This window comes from Lagenorhynchus albirostris, chromosome 8 (assembly GCF_949774975.1).
Source record: "Lagenorhynchus albirostris chromosome 8, mLagAlb1.1, whole genome shotgun sequence".
NCBI lineage: Eukaryota > Metazoa > Chordata > Mammalia > Artiodactyla > Delphinidae > Lagenorhynchus > Lagenorhynchus albirostris.
In genome coordinates, this window is record NC_083102.1 from 25,865,111 (window position 1) to 25,878,413 (window position 13,303).

At 37.4% G+C, this 13,303-nt stretch overlaps 1 non-coding gene across 1 annotated transcript; it reads left to right on the forward strand.

The window, feature by feature from the left end:
* The first annotated feature begins 2,169 nt into the window (after window positions 1–2,169).
* LOC132525009 (U6 spliceosomal RNA) lies at window positions 2,170–2,276 on the forward strand. Its single transcript, XR_009542144.1, has one exon. It is a non-coding gene; the product is annotated as a U6 spliceosomal RNA (small nuclear RNA).
* The last annotated feature ends 11,027 nt before the right edge of the window (window positions 2,277–13,303 follow it).

A 13,303-nucleotide genomic window follows, 5' to 3' on the forward strand; every position in this document is an offset into this window, starting at 1 on the left:
GTTTTCAGGTTCAGGTCTTATGTTTAAGTCTTTAATCCAGGTCTCTATGAACTGTCACTCCCGCTGCATGTCTGCTAATCTGTGTTTTTCTTCCTTGTTCCTAGCCAGCTCTATACATCTCAGCTTTGCCAGACTGGGTGGGATGAAACCTAAGCAAGATCTTCATGCAGTGCCCCCAAGAGGCTGGAAAAGGTGGTTGCTCACTCTGTTCTTCCTTTCTTGGTGAGAGAAACTCTTTGTACCTGGTAAACTCCTTGGCACTGAAGAGTGCTGGCTTGGGGATAGGATGATGCAAGCAAAATGAAGTTGTCTTCCTTCTCCTCTGTGTGATTATTTCAGTTTTTTCCACTGTGCTGCTAAAACTTCCTAAGTGGACTCTAGTGGCCTCCCAGAGCTGTTTTTTATTTGTGGCCAGCTATCCAATCATTGATCTTTGTGGGGGAATGGGGAAGCTGGGTTCTCCTAAGTCACCATTATTTTTTTCTGCAGCCTCTTCATTAATTTTTAGGTAAATGAGATTATTTTATAAAGCAATGTTGTTTAATATTTCTAAATTATCATTTCATCAATTTTTTTCCTCATCACCATTATAACAAATATAACCCTTTGTTCCTAGTTGCACAACAAAATTTCAAAGAGTGAAATTCAGTTTACTCAATATTTATAAACTGATTGTTCATCTTCTTTCTATTTCCCTCAAAGAAGATAAATAAACAGAAAGAAAATAAACCTGGAATTTTGACTGTAAGGAGTCATGTGGTCTCAGAGGAAAGAAGTTAATGTATTGAAAAGAAAGAGGAGACCCAAATCAGACTGAAGGGACTTTAATCCTATGTCTGGAGAAACATGTACATTTTGTAGATACAAATCTAGTCTCCTCTGATGACCCTTAGGGTTACTACCAGCTCTTCCATAATATATACCTTGTCTCCACCGTTAGAGACAAAATTCAGAATGAAAAAAATCATTCTGAAAATATTCTCTAACGTTTGCATATCATTAGTCTATTTTAAGGGTAGCTAAAGCTGTGTCTGAAGCTAGAATTCAGCTTTCACAGGTGAAAAATTTCCAAATCCAGTCATTCAGCAATTATTATTTTTTGAATATATACTCTTCAGGATACTCTATTAAAAACAAAACAAACAAACAAAAAAGAAACAAATAGATAATAGTCAAACTTAAATGCTATAATGATTTAAAGAGGGATAAACGCTATACTGCTAGAATGATTTCCATGACATTATATTCAAGTATATTTGGAGAACTTTGGTCTATAATGTTGTTTTCAACACATCAGCTTTTGGAAGAAGTATCACTTGGAGATAAAAAGCCACAAGTAATTACACTTGAATTTTACCAAATTCGGAGTTGTCAGGTCACTGAGGAGTAGAGATGTAGAGTTTCCACATGTGTGTGCACCTCCTATAATGAGATTTCCCAGCAGAAGCTGACAAAGTAGGTCTGTGAAGCTAAAAGGGACATAATTCCAGAATAATATCATAGCAATAAAGAGCACACGGTCTAGAGTTAGACAACTCAATTTGAAGCAATTTCTAACAGTCCTCAAAACTTCCTGTCAGTGAGAACTTTGAGAAGTTATTTAATTTCACTGTTGAGTCTCCTTTTTGTAAAAACGGTGGTAATAACAATTCCAACCTCATACATAAAAGCTGTAAACATTTAAAGTCATGTCAAGCATGTGGTAGATGTGCAGCAGGGTAATTATTATTGCTTGTTAAAAAATTCAAATATATTTGGTCCAATTAAATAGAAACCTGGAATATACATTTTGGCCTTTAGATACCTAGGTTCCCTCAAATGCAGAGTCAGTTGCTATATGATTCAGCTTTAGTTAGATGTTCCTGCAGTTTTAACTGTGCCACAGTTCTTCAGGGTTTAAAATAAAGCTTCCTGGTTATACCTTACCACAGGAAGTACGGTTTGGGGTTATCTTTTGTCTTTTTTCTCTCTCATTTCTTTCTTCCTCCTGTCTTACCTTCCTCTTTTCCTTTCTTTTTCTTTTTGTTTCCACTGCATTTACTACCAATATAAAAAAAATGTTAAAATGAAAAAACAAACTATTCTTAGTTCTCCAGTGGTTCTCATCCCTCCTTCTTCCCCACACAGCTCCTGACCTATTTCCTCAGGGTCAGTTCAAAACTGGACCTGGTGCTCACTTCGGCAGCACATTTACTAAAACTGGAACGATACAGAGAAGATTAGCGTGGTCCCTGTGCAAGGATGACACACAAAGTCGTGAAGGGTTCCGTATTTTTGAAAAAATACTGGACCTGTTCACTGGTGTTTTCACAGAAAACAACCAACGCCAGGATGCAGAGGCAGAGAGTGGGAAGAGGGCGACAGTACTATCCAGGTTCCACCAAAGGCAGGCCAGGTGGAGAGGCACAAACTTCAAACAAAAGGGCTGATGGCCTCACAGTGACATAGTCTAACTAAAATGGACTGGAAAGGAACTACAGAAGGCCCCTCAGAGGCTTTATAAAACACCTCAGCGGCTGTGTCCTACCCACAATAACTGACTCCAGGAGAAGGATGAAGAGGCCAGGGAAAGTTGTGGAAAGTTTCACGTGTCAGGAGGTGGAGAAAGTCTAGAAGGCACCAAGAGCCTCACTCATTTTGACAGAAAAATTTCCTCTAGTGTTAGGAAGTCACAAAATGCCAAGGACGCTGAGCAAAGCTATGAGGGGGATGCAGAGTCTCACAAGACACAGCGATCACAGACCACGGTGGTGGGGATCGTGCTACTGAGGCAGAAACTATGGAGTCCAAGAGCAGGGAGAGTGGCCTTTCAGGAAGTGACTCTGGTGAGAGAGAGGAAGATCCAGGAAGCAGCTGAAGGGAGCAAAGATGGGGTCCTGAGGCAGGGCTCTGGAGGCTGGATCAGAAGAAAGGGCACCAGTGATGAAACACAACTCTGGGGGCAAGTGTCAGTGACTGAGGTCGGGGGTGGAACAGCCGCACAGTAGCCATCACAAGGCACTGGGAAATAAATGGCTGTTGGCCATAGAGGGCCCCTTCCAGGCTGGTGGGAAAGCACAGTCTCACAGAGGTCCACTGATGCCTGGGTGGCAGAAGGCACAGAGGTCTTCATATCAACAATGGCCCTTTTTGGCACTGTTGGCAGAGAGGGTGGTGGGATCTGTCTTCCATAACCTGGGGTCCATCCTTGGGCTGGCAGGCATTCTTGTTAAGGGGCCAGTTGTGAGTGTTCAAGGGTGTCTCTGTTCTTTGTGAAGGCCTCCCCTGGAGGGACCCCCTTGGCCTGGTCCAGGAAGGAGGTTCAGCACTGACTCCCCCACCAACCATGACCATATGGGCCAGACCAGAGACCTAAGCCTCCTTGAATTGGGCCTCTACCCTAAGGAGGAAACGGGAGACTCCCCACTGGTGCAATCATGGGTCCCCTTGGTCCTAGAGGGCCTCTGGGAAGAGCAGTGAGCCCCCCATCCTGTCTGGGGTCTCTTCCCCTCTGGAGATGGGGGCTGCAGTGGCCGTGGCTGCCCCTGCTGATTCTGCTTCTTTCCTTTCAGCATCGTGGTTATGGCAACGGCTGCAGCGGGATTTCCCGTTCTTTCTTTTGAAAGCAGGTTGTCCTATCCAAGCACTTCTGGAAATTCTCAGGGAAAGTTACATATTTCTTTTTCTGACTTCTAGCAGACAGTTGATTTCAGACCTGACCTTCACTCTTTGAAGTTCTCCAAGGTGATGGCTGCTGAAAGCATTCTCATATTAATTCATTCTAAGTGTGGGCATAAGTCCCTCCCTGAGAGGAAACAATTATCTTTAGGAAAAACATCACTGTAACCACAGAAAAGGTAAAACCAAATTCTATATACTCCAGGCTCAGCGTCAAAGCAGATATACCTTCCCTGTCTCCACCTTTCCAGCCTCCCAAAGTTTCTGTAAAATTTTAAAACAAACAAACAGAAGTCTCCTGCAGTGCATGGCTTGCTGTGAACGCCCAGTACTCAGACATAGAGAAGGCACTTCTTCCCTTTGTGAACACACTCCTGGATTTATGGCATTTTTCTTTTACTTTGGTCATTCTCAAAAATCATGTTCATTGTTTGAGGGATAACCTATTCCTGAAGACATCAACCTTGAAATTCCAAACATCAATTTTGCACTGGAAATATAACAACATAATAGGTAAAAGTAGACACACTAACTTATGAACCTCTGTTAAATCACCAAAATAGGAGTTTTGTTTTTAATTTTTGAAACCAAATATTATGAATATCATCAAATGTTTAAAATACCTCATTGGCAGGTTTTGGCAGTTGAAACCCCATTTTAAATTGAATAGAATTTTAGAAAAATTATGTAAACTACCAATGAGATAAACACATTGAGTAAGCAAAAATGCCTACATTTCAATTTGATGGCATGCATGTATCCCTAATCTGTTTTGGGGGAAGCCTGGTATATCAGATGCCTATGTGATGATGTTTGAGGTTGCCCACAATGGTGAAGGTGGTTTGACCCCTATATACTGGTATATATGTCATATGTATATATATACTTACTTATTCATTTAAATTTCAGGAGCATGAAGTTAAATAAATTTTATTCCTTAGTTTAGGATATGCCATCTTCATTATAAAATTTTACTCTTATTTGAATTTATTTGCTTATGTTTTCCCCTTCATCTTTTACCATCACTGCCATTCCTTTCCTCCAATAAGCACACAATCTTAGGATTTTGATAAATTTTGTTTATGTAGTATCCTTGTCTCCCTGAGAGGAAATATAGAACAAGATGCTAAAATAAAAATGACATGTAGTGAAGGACTCGACTTTTACTGTACTTTACAAAGGCCCCTTATCTTCAGTGCTGTCCCGCAAACTAAGAACAATAATAATAATGAAATAGTCAAACTAAAAGCATCACTGCTTTCAAATGTTTTGCATACTATCTTAAGGCAACAGAAAAAATGGCTTAAGTGTAAATCCTGTTTTCCAGCAATAATTGTGTTTAAAAGGGATTTTTCCCACAAGGTCTACATTAACTGGTTGAAATTTCTTTCCAACCTGCAGAGTCATAAACTTTTATTTGTTTAAATGCCAATATAGATGTGCAGAGCCTATCTTTACTATACATGAGCTGTGAAGGATTTGAATCATAATTACATGATTTTAAGAGGCACAGAAAACATTACCTCTACTGATTTACTCCTCCATATGCCTCAATTTTTAATACAATAGCACTTACACAGAAGGTGGAGAGGCACACAGATTGAGAAATAGATACTCTTCTATATTATTATAAATTAATGGTGCAAAAACAACAGAGATCTTCTTCTCAGTTTTCTAACAGAACATGACAGTATCGCCTTTCTTGAAATGGCAGAGGATGGGTGGGAGAAGGGGGCTCGGACTCCTATACACACTAATATTTACTACAAATCACTGCCTTAAAATCAGATGACCAAAGAGACTTATGGCAACTTTATAGGGGATCAGCCCTCTGAATGTAATAAACACATCATATTGACTAAATTTTTAAATTAAATTCTGTTTTTAAAATTGTTTTCCCACATTTTTTTACAAAAATAAATTCTAGTATTTTTGTTGATTGTGATGTCAGTAGTGTTTTAAAATAAGTAACACTGTAAATCTGATAGGGAATACTGGGGTGAAAGAATTGAACTAGTTATTCCAACTTCTTGAAAGCAAGCATTATGCCTTGAACTTGGTTTATATTGATGATGGCCCTGTGCAAGACACTAGGCAAATTGAAGAATAATAAGTCTCTATTATGTATTGTTGATAATAAGATCAATCTGTATGCTTTAGATTAGAATGAACTTTCTCTTTTATATTCATAGACTCATGCATATAACTCACAGTTATAGGATAACTTGATGAGAATTAGAGCTTGGGCTTAATAAAATTCAGTTTTCACCAAGGAACAATAAAGAGACAGCACATTAAAACTATACTGTACTGAAATATAGGGCACTGAAGTGAAAAATAAAAGTAAGAAGATGTAGGAAGTGAAATTGTAACATAAATTTATAAGTATTTTCAGCCAGAGTTGCCCAAGGCCTAATGAAAAAGGTAGTAACTGGATATTCATCTCGTATCATAGGGATTCCACACATCATGAAAAACATGTGGCAAATAGGCAGAAAAAGCAAAAAAAAAAAAAAAAAAAAAAGGTTACAAGTTGAATAAAAAAATCAGTGAAGATTTTATAAGATCATTAAAAAGATAACATTTCAAAATGGAAAGAGTAGTCTATTAAAGTCAAATGGACAAAAGAATTTGGTATAGATGTAGTGTTATTAGATATTATAATATTGATACTAAGCATCATTATCATATCTAAAAATCACTGAGACCTACCATGAAGCAAACACTATACCGGTATCTAGCAATTCCTCCTGGTAGCTACAATTTGCAGGTAAGTAAATTAAGGCTGTTAAGAGTTCCCACAGCCTTACGATGAGATCAAATAATTTGCCATGAGTCTGATGGAACTAGTCTTAAATCCCAGTTTGTCTACCTCATCCATCAGTAGAATCACCTTAGTTAAATATTTTAACCTTTAACCTCCTGCTTAATTGAGACTTATTTTATTAAATCGGGTTTGTTGTTAAAAAAATGCACTTTATTTAGTAGCTCATTTGTGAAACTGATGCAGTATTCTAAAGATTGTTTTTTTAATGTGGGCCATTTTTAAAGTCGTTATTGGAATTGTTACAATATTGCTTCTGTTTTATGTTTTGGTTTTTTTGGCCATGAGGCATGTGGGATCTTAGCTCCCTGACCAGGAATCAAACTCGCAGCCCCTGCATTGTAAGGCAAAGTCTTAACCACTGGACCACCAGGGAAGTCCCTGATGCAGTATTTTAAACTCTTAAAGAACAGTGGGTTTGCTTATAAAATTTTTAAAGATATTGAGCTCATTCTTCTTAGACATTTTCTTTATAAGAATAGCACCACATTTAGGGTTTACATGCAAAAATAGTTTTTCATTATTTCCTAGACATTAAATACTCTACCTCAAATTGAAATTCAAACAAATACACCAATTCTACAAAGAGATGTCTACAAACCAACCAACTGGCTGAGCTCTAGGGTGTAGTTTCGGGTTTTCTCTAGGCTGATTTCTAAAAATATTTTGTTGGTATACCAATAATCTGGTTAAATTACCTGACAATATTTGGTTAAACCTGACAAACTGTATAACATGGCAAAAGCAAAAAACTATAGCATTCTATTTGTCCATGCTAAAGACTGAAGTCCAGCACAACTACAGCAATGAAAAGAACATAGAAAATATATATCCTGCTTCTCCATAGCCTTACATTTCACTCCTAAGATTATACTTGAGTATATAAAATACTTTCAGATTTTATGTTTTTCTAATAAAAAGGATAGTGGTATGGACACTTTTAAATCACAAACAATTTTAAATTTTTTATTGGGCTGTAAAATTATAAATAATTTTATTTTAAAGCAGATTTATCTTCCGAAGTGTCATAGGCTAAAATTTCCTTCAAATCTTTGAATATATGATCAAGTGAATAAGTTAGGTTATGGGATGATCTAAAACTGCATAAAAACAGAAAAATAATCCTACTCTACCACCCCAAGGGGTAGCATTGGAACCAAAGAAAAGTCCTTAAAAACTGCTCAGATATTAACAATGGAAAACTCTGGATATAGGGTTTGGATTCAGTTATTCATTCTGAAAACTGACTCTTACCTAATTCAGATACTTTTCTTGACACTGATATTCCTTCTATTCATTACTGCCTTCCTTTAGATCAAGGAACTGATGCATGGATGCAAACAAGTTCCCTCACTCCATTAGTTATAAACAGTTTGGTATTCTCCTTGGCAGCATTTACAATGAGGGAAGGAGATGGGAAATTAGATCTCTCATTTGGTGATATTCCTTTTTAGTAATCTTTCTAAATTTTTTATCAAGTCTCTCCTTTGATCCAGCTTCAAAAATATATGTTCATCCCTAATTTTGAATTTTGGTTCTTTCTCATTTTTGATTAATAGGAAAGTACATATTAAAGCTGTCATCTGGGAATGAGTCTATAGTCTACACATCATAGGCAGGTCGGCCAAAGAGTTTTTCTACCAAATTATATTCCCAGCAGGAGTAGATATGGATACTCGCACAAGCTCTGCACACGGTGACATCTGTATCTGTGAGAAGGGTTCTATTTGCATACCATCTGGCACCAGAGAGTTGAACTACTTGAAGTCATACTGGAGACATTTTTGGCTCTGGCAATCAGGGTTACAGATATCTGGTGAGTTAAATGCTCCAACGGAGCTGCTGACAGGAGTATTACAGCCCTCAAAAGGACAAACTGGGTGGTATCATTAGACTGGCTAGAATTATTGTAACTAAAGGAAGACATCTAAGTTAGGAATTTCTCTTCTTGTGGAAAATCCAGAAAGGCTTATATGTCATATTAATTCACAGTATTAAAGTTCAGCCTTCAAAAATAAGTGAGTTTTTTAAATAAAGACATTAGCCTTGAGACTCAATTAGAAAAGGATTAAGAATGTTCTTTCCAAGGTGCAGCATACTGTATAAGTAACAGCTTGAGAGAAAATTACAGTCATTAGGGTGCAATGGTAAAGAGTTTTTATTTCTATTTAATTCAAATTAAATCTGATTCAAAATACATGGGGAACAGGGGTGGTTATTGCCAGAAATGCTATTAAAGCTTCTGTTCAGCATTTCTGTAGACTCTTTTTTTTTTTTTTTGCGGTATGCAGGCCTCTCACTGTTGTGGCCTCTCCCGTTGCAGAGCACAGGCTCTGGACGCACAGCCTCAGTGGCCATGGCTCACGAGCCCAGCCGCTCCGCGGCATGTGGGATCCTCCCGGACCGGGGCACAAAACCGCGTCTCCTGCATCGGCAGGCGGACACCCAACCACCGCGCCACCAGGGAAGCCCCTCTGTAGACTCTTTATTAAAACGAGATTGACAGTATCATCTCTGCCATTGCCCTTTTGTTTACTCTCCCCTCATGACTACCCTACATGCAACTGCTTCTGGTTGGAAGCAGAATCAGGGAGTGGAAATGAAAGAGTGAGGGAAGGGAAACATGGTGGAAAGAACTACATATTGTAGCTTAGGAGAGAATAAGTTTAAAAATTTTTACTCATCATTTCTAAGATTGGGTTTATAAAAAGAAACTCTGTACTTGGTTGTGATTCTTCCATTTTTAAATTGAATTACAGTATTGATTCAGGGTTTTTTTTCTTCTTACAATGCCTTGCTCGTGATAAAGGAACTTTCATAAAAACTCTGATCAACTTCCAAGTACATTTAAAACTAATGTACTTGTTTTAAATTTTGTTCCCAACAATGGATGTTTTATTTTCTGCCCACTATAATTTGTGATGATTAATTGTCTATTCATTTATTGGTTCTTACTCATAATAACTACAAAGGTGTAATTTGTAGTAAAGCATCCTTTGTTCCTTCATTCTTTTGTTCTTTCCTTTATTTTTATCTTTTATTTTCATTATCTTTCATTCCGGGAAGTAGATTTGATTAGTCTCCTATGGCTGCTGCACCCACAAACTTAGTGGTTTAAAATAACACAAACTAAAAATAACATAATTTGACCTACAATTCTGGAGGCCAGAGGTCTTGACAGCAATGTGTCAGCTCTTTTGGAGGAGCTAAGGGAGACTCCATTCCTTTCCTTTACCAAGAGAGCTGTCCACATCTCTTGGCTCACAGCCTCCCCTCCAGCAATGGCACCACTAGGACCTCTGCTTCCATTATCTCCTTCTTCAAAGGACACTTGTGATTACAATGGACCCACCTGAAAAAGCCAGAATAATCTCTCCATCTTAAAATCCTTAATATAATTACATCTGCAGAGTCCCTTTGCTAGGTAAGGTAACATATCCACAGGTTCTGGGATTAGAACACGGACAACTTTGTAAGAACATTGTTTCACCTACCACATACACAGAAGGCACCAAATGATCATATCAGAAGGTAACAATTTCCACTAGTGTGAACTGCCATCTTTTTTTTTTTTTTTTTTTTTTTTTTTGCGATACGCGGGCCTCTCACTGCTGCGGCCTCTCCCACTGCGGAGCACAGGCTCCGGACGTGCAAGCTCAGCGGCCATGGCCCACAGGCCCAGCCGCTCCGTGGCATGCGGGATCCTCCCAGACCAGGGCACGAACCCGTGTCCCCTGCATCGGCAGGCGGACTCTCAACCACTGCGCCACCAGGGAAGCCCTGAACTGCCATCTTATTGAGACAGATGATGTAATGGTGTTGCAATCATCAGCAATGTTCTCTTGGACGGAAGGAAATGGAAGTCACTTACCTGCCTCTAGAGAGTCGTTGGTTCACTTATGCATGAGTCTTACTGAACAATAACCTGAAGCAATGGAAGAAGTTGTCTCTTCGCAAGAAGCTTAAAATCTAGTATAAGTAAAAAGGTATACAAATAAGTAATTATTAGAAAAGGCAATGTGGTAAGTGCCCTAGGAGTTGAATCTAGTGCATCAGGAAATAGGGGACAAAGAGAGCACACTGATCAGGTTATCAGTGAAAGCCTTATTTTTTAAAAATTTATTTGGTAAGTACTTATGCAGCTCTTACTTTATTCCAGACATCAATCTACATATTTTCAAAAATTACTCAATTAATTCTTATAAGAACCCTCTGTGAAATTTATTATTATTATTATTATCCCAATTTCGCACATGAGGAAACTGAAGAACAAAAAGGTTAAGAAGTTAAATAAAGTCATACCTAGAAGGAGATCTGAGCCCAGGCAGTCTGGCTCCAGGTTCCCTTTCTTAACCACTACCCTAAGCTGACTCTCAGAGAGAGCCACTAGGGCCAGACTCTTTCAAGTACTATATTAAAAGGTTTGTGAGTGGAGAAGACAAGGAACATTCTGGGTTATAAAAAGCGGCTTATCTGAAGGCAGGAAAGCAAAGAAGGACACAGCTGTTCAGCTAACTATCATAGCTCAGTTATCTTGAAGAGTAAGGAGATACATAGCTGTATGTAATTTGTACCCATACATTTAAAGATGAGTAAAACTCCAAATCATTGGGCCATGCCACCTACCCCAGGGCATCTTAAGCTTTCAAGTCACCTTAACCTGAATCTTGAGTTGAGCATAAATATGAAGCCCATAAAATCTTGGTTTGAGGAATTTTGGTTTACTAGCAATTACCTGTCAGGGTATTTAGATAATTTCAGGTCTGGAAATGTCTCTCTCAGTTCTTGGGATATGTTTTTCTCATCATAAGAATTACTAAACAATATATAGCTTCATGATAACAAAGGGCAAAACAGTAAAGTGGTAAAGAGCTTCAGAATCAGACACACCTGGATTTGAATCACAACTCTACTAGTTGCTAGTTATATACAACATATTTGCCTCCTTTAGGCTAAGTTTCTTCATTTGTAGAATGGGGGTAAGAGCAATTACTACTTCTTCAAGTGGTAGTTATAAATATTAAAGATTGCATATTGAAACACATAATACAGACTATTAATTACTCAGTAAATGTTAGCTACTATTACTATTATCAGCCGATCATCTGATTTTTATATTGACGTTATGTGGCAGGAATTGGATTGTGAGGTATTCATAACACAGCAAACTGAAAATTTCAATGTGTAAGAAAGCTTAGTTTTGAACAATGATAAAAAAGGCAGCAAGGTATAGCAGTTAGAAAAATAGATTTTGGAATAAGACAGACTGGGTTGAACTTCTAGATCCATGACTTGCCATACTTACAGCTATCTGACTCTGAGTGTGTTAATTAGCTTTCCAAATCTATTCTTGCCATCTGAATAAAATAATACGAATAATATCATATACTCAATGCATTACACATATAAAGAAACTAATACACTGCCAGAAACACAGTAGATACTCAAAAAATATTAACCTTGTTTAACAATTCTAACTGGATTCCTATTATTTCCTTCTAAATGTTATTTGTGATAAAAGCTAACAAAGGTAGAAGAATAGCACATTATTGGCATATCAATGTTAGATCAACAATTTACTAATGGTTACAAGATAACACATCATTTAGATATTTTACAGTGGGCCACAATATCTTTTTGACAAAAAAAAAAATCTTATATTGCATTTTCTTTTTAATTACATAGGTTTATGCCTGAATTCACCTATTTAGTTTTGATGAAAGCAGTCAAATTGATCAGTGTTTGGGAACAACTGTTTCTAAAAAATACAAACTTAAAATGGTATAGTATGCAATTTCATTAAAAAAAAAGAACAAAATAATGCCATTTGCAGTGACATGGATGGACTTAGAGACTGTCATACCGAGTGAAGTCAGACAGAGAAAGACAAATATTATATGATATCACTTAAATGTGGAATCTAAAAAATGGTACAAATGAAATTATTTACAAAACAGAAATAGACTCGTAGATATAGAAAACAAACTTATGGTTACCAAGGAGGAAGGGGGGGTAAATTGTGAGAATGGGATTGACATATACACACTACTGTGTATAAAATAGATAACTAATAAGGACCTACTGTATAGTACAGGGAACTCTACTCAATACTCTGTAATGACCTATACGGGAAAAGAATCTAAAAAAGAGTGGATATATGTATATGTATAACTGACTCTGTTGAACACCCAAAACTAACACAACATTGTAAGTCAACTATACTCCAATAAAAATTAATTTAAAACAAGAAATTGGAGTTTTAGAATTTACTTACATATTTTAATTGTTACTGACTGAATCAAAGAAATCCGTTTGGAAAATTTAGTACATTTCCTGGCATTGTTCTTGGGTCATTATTTACTAAAGCTGCACTTTTACAGCAGGAGGGGAAATTATTATAAAGTTAATTGATAAACTAAGCATTTCCGCCAGAAGGAAAGAGCTGATTTTACAACTGCAAATGGGTCTGAAAAACTTAAAGCACATATTCAGGGAGTCCCAGATTTACACGTACAGCCTCCCTGATACCAATACTTTTAGCTAGCATTTATTGAGAACTTTTAGTGCCAAGCACTTTAAAAGAAGTAGAACATTTAACTGACAAATTAAGACCTATGAGAGTTAATCTCACACACACCCATTTTCCAGATGAGTAAACTGAGGTTTGTATGAGTTAAAAAGTTTTGTTCAAGTCATATCATTGGTAAGTGGCAGATGTGGGACTTGAATTCAGGTATGACCAATTCTAAATACCATATTTTTCACTTCTGTTTTTAATATCTTTACAGATAATCCCAGAAAATAATCTCTCTATAGATAATT